Here is a 5,000-nt window from a genome sequence, read left to right on the forward strand (position 1 = left end):
TCAGGACTTCATTATCTGGGCAAGGTTTTAAGCTTCTACAACTTGGCCTTGACTTCCGTTTTGAGGCCACCAAAGTCCACTATAAAGTGTACATTGGGATGTGAGGCCATGCAGTGCTGCCACCAGACCCACATGCAAAAGGTAACCACCATGAAGCCAATAACCCCATAGCTTTTCAATGTCCAACGCATTCCACAACTACCGGAAAAAGCTCACCAAGCTGGGCAGCACCGGGTATCCCCTCCTCCCACTAACCCTGTGTGAACCCAGGATATATATATATATATATATATATATATATATATATATATATATATATATATATATATATATATATATATATATATATATACATATATATATATATATATATATATATATATATATATACATACATATATATATATATATATATATATATATATATATATATATATATATATATATATATATATATACATATACACATATATACATATACATATACATACATACATACATACATACATACATACATACATACATATATATATATATATATATATATATATATATATATATATATATATATATATATATATATATATATATATATATATATATACATATATATATATATATTTTCCAAAAGCAATTGTGTGAGCACAACGTAAAACAGGAATAATGGCAACACCAACAATGTACCATCGTTGCGGCTGGATGTAAATCGTACTAAAATAAGGCAATTCTCTTCATTTGTGGATGTACATCTGATCATTATAAAGTTGAAAACGGCTGGGCTGATCTCCAACAAATTTTGCATATGTGCCCAGAGAACCTAGAGTCAGGTGATGTGCACAAAATAACACCCCCTTCCCCTCCAGCGAGTAGGGGGAGACAATTTATGATTTTCACCTGTACACGGAAAATAGTGCAAGTGGTTTAACCACTGATCCCTGCTGGAGGGAGTGGGTATTGGCACCATATTTCACTCTCGATGAGAGCAGGTATTGCTAATTTGTCAAATTCACGATAGGAGAGAAGCTCCAAGGTGAGTGTTGCATGTACAAAACCTATATAATTTACATGACTGACACTGCAAGGCATGCACAGCTGTGATGGTGCAGGCTGTGCATGGCTGTGACGGTGCAGGCTGTGCACGGCTGTAGTGTGACGCTGCAATGGAGATTGCGCGCGAATAAACACGTCCTTCAAAAGAACAGGCGTCGCCTTCCAAACGCGCCCAGAGATCAGTCATAGCAAGGGCCGCTTGTCTGCCCAGCACGGCGCTGCAGGCACGCTCAAAGACCGCGCTGGGCCATCATAAATCAATAGCTTTTATGCCCGCCGTAACGCGTGCCGTGTAATAGTGCCAAAGAGGCGGCTAACAGAGGGGGGAAACAGCATATGGCTACGCGGTGCTTGACACCCGCAAGCCATTACTGTGACCCCTAGCTGGAAATGCAATAAGTCATACGAGCGAGGAACAATCACGGCGCTACACTCAATAAAATACCTCGCACTGCTCCCTGGGCCATCTCCTCTCGCCCACCCAGGACATTACACAGCTCCAAAGTCGCTCTCGGCCGTTCGGCTCAAAGCCCGAGGTGCTTGAATGAGCGACAGAGGGGCCTTGTTTTCCGGAGCAACTCACGAGGCGGTGCAAGAACAGGGAGAGGAGTCGGGCGGGTTTGTTCATGTCACATTCGCACTGCATCCGGCCATGCATCCACAGGGCGCTGTGACTGCGCTCCGACTCATCGTCACAGATCCGTGCCGTGTTTCGCGTGTTTATTCCATTCCACTTCTATTTCTCTATTTCTATTTTTATTTTCACAGTGCAATCACCAATGGCTCCATTGTACAGTGGAAAGTCCAAGGGAAGTTATATGTTTTCTCCCACCCATCGGCACATCAAATGGCCACCCTGCAGGGACGGCGGCCTTTCCAAGCAAAACGGACCTTGAACACGTGGGAATGTCTGCCATGAAGATACCTTTTATCCTTTCTCCTTTTTTATTTCCCGTTGGTTGGAATGTGCGTAAACATTCGGTGCTTTTGCGTGAACGCTTCCAGTCGTGCTCATCTCATAAAATGATCGTGCATGGGATGTAAAAGTAAATTATCAAGCCCGTAGAGGGTAAACATGTGTATTGAATAGTGACTCCTCATCAGCTCTTGAAGGGGGGGTGAGTAGGCTCGGAAGAGGGGGAGGTGAGGGGGCTCTGCGTTAAACAGCTGCCTGAGTCTGCCCTATCACTTTTACGTAAACAAAACTGTATGCATTCACGCACTCAAAAATGGCTTCATGAAGGTTTGAACACATCATTAGTATACCTTGTTTATAAACTGTTTACAACAGCAAAGCTCTTCGTTAGATACACTGCACAAAGACAAAGAAAAAAATATGTTGATACGCCCGAAAATGGAGATGCCTGTGATTAACAGGGTTAAGTGTATTTATCAAATGGTAAATGCACACTGTGATGGTCCACCCTGGTCGGTAGCTCATGCCTGTTGTTTTTGTGCAATGTGCTAAGCACATTTATGGTTCACCATCATATTGCATGTCTGCAGCTGCTCAATGTATATGTCTCCATGTGTACGGAAAGCAAGGATACATATAAACATGTCAACATGAGATGCCTCATATTATGCTCGTATTTCACCATATGGTGGATATTTCCCGAGTACGAACTGAGAAGATCAATGTTTAACTATCGCTAACTAACCATGTAAAAGGTTGTTGGAGGTTAATGACCCAATGTAAACAAAATGCAAAATAACTAGATGTACAGGGTGGCCCACCTGCACTGAAAAATCACATCCTCTTGGCTGTTGTATTCATGGCGTTGGTTTGTGTTGTGAATAATAATAGCATGAGTATATTTATGGTAACGATGTATATCAATGGAATAAATTTGAATACGGTAATAAAAATATAAACTGCGTAACGATACATAACGACTACACAGAGCATGGAATAACCTTTGTACATCCTACGCCCACGTGTACACATATTCACAGAAATATAAGGGTGTGTGTGTGTGTGTGTGTGTGTGTGTGTGTGTGTGTGTGTGTGTGTGTGTGTGGGGGTGTGTGTGTGTGTGTGTGTGTGTGTGTGTGTGTGTGTGTGTGTGTGTGTGTGTGTGTGTGTGTGTGTGTGTGTGTGTGTGTGTTTTTTTTTTTTTTTCAGGGAAGAAACATTTTATCTTCTCTTTTGTTCAGGACAAATGAACAGAGAAGCTTAATGTTTAACTATCGCTAACAATAGATCACCCAGCGATGGTCAGAGTTGATACAAAAACCCTTTAATGCACATCGTCCTCCGAATAAAACAAAGACCCCATGCACTGCAAATTTTGTTTGTACTTTCACCATCAGTGCGTGTATTTTAGAGGGCATGGCACACAGCACAAACACAAATGAACGAGAGCAGAAGGTATAAACCATGCAGAATTATCAGTTTGACAAGAAAGTGTGTAAAATATAAATCACAAACTGTGTAAAATAAAATTCAATAACCGTATAAATTACAATTCACTGACCATGCGAAATACAATTCAACAACAGTGTAAAATACAATTGAGTCACCATGTAAAATACATACACAAACAGTGTACATGCAATTCAGATAACATGTAAAATACAATTCAGTAATTGTGCAAAATACACCCACTAACCATGTAAAATTAAATCAGTAATTGTGTAAAATACATGCTCTAACCATGTAAAATACAATTCAATAATCATGTAAAATAAATTCACTAACCATGTAAAATACAATTCAGTAATCATGGAGAATACAATTCACAAACTATGGAAAATACATTTCACTAACCACGGAGAATACAACTCACAAACCATGTAAAATACACACACTAAGAATGGAGAATACAATTCACTCATCGTGTAAAATGCACACTCTAAGAATGAGGAATACAATTCACTAACCGTGTAAAATACACACACAAGCCATGGCAAATACAATTCAATAATTGTGTAAAATACACACACGAACCATGGCAAATACAATTCAATAATCGTGTAAAATACACACACAAACTCTGGAGATTACAATTCACAAACGGTGTAAAATACATGCACTAACAACTGAGATTAGAATTCACCAACTTTGTAAAATACATTCAGTACCAACTGAGATTACAATTCACTAACCATGTAAAATACATGCATTACCAACTGAGATTACAATTCACCAACTTTGTAAAATACATGCAGTACCAACTGAGATTAAAATTCACCAACCATGTGAAATACAATTCAGTAACCGTGTAAAATATACTTCATTAAACATGTTTAATACACACACACTAACCATGTAAAAACACATGCTCTAATCTTGTAAAATCCAGTTCACTAACCGTATATTCACTAATCAAAATATAATTCTCATCCTGGAAAATCTAATTTATTAACCAAGTAAAATATAATTCACTCACCATATAAAATCCAATTTATTAACCATGTAAAACATAATTCACTAATGTATAATACAATTCATTAACCATGTAAAATACAATTCATTAACGATGTAAAATATAATTCACTAATCATGCAAAATATATTTCATTAACCATGTAAACATTAATTCACTATTTATGTAAAATACAATTCATTAACCACATAAAATATAATCCACTAACCATGTAAAATACGAATCATTAACCATGTAATTGCAATACAATTCATTAACTGTGTAAAATATAATTTATTAATCATCTTCCATACAATTCATTAACCATGTAAAATACAATTCACTAACCGTGTAAAACAATCACACCAGCCATGTAAAAAAGAGCATGCACTAATCTTGTAACATACAATTCATTAACCGTGTAAAATATAATTTACTAACCAAGTAAAATATCAGTCACTAATGCAAAATATAATTCATTAACCATGTAAAATATACTTCACGAATGCAAAAAATAATTCTGAACCATGCAAAATATAATTCACTAATCATGTAAAATATAATTCACTAATCATGTAAAATA

Source organism: Eptatretus burgeri, chromosome 3 (genome assembly GCF_056783735.1).
Source record: "Eptatretus burgeri isolate ZD-2024b chromosome 3, Ebu_testis_v1, whole genome shotgun sequence".
NCBI classification, from domain to species: domain Eukaryota; kingdom Metazoa; phylum Chordata; class Myxini; order Myxiniformes; family Myxinidae; genus Eptatretus; species Eptatretus burgeri.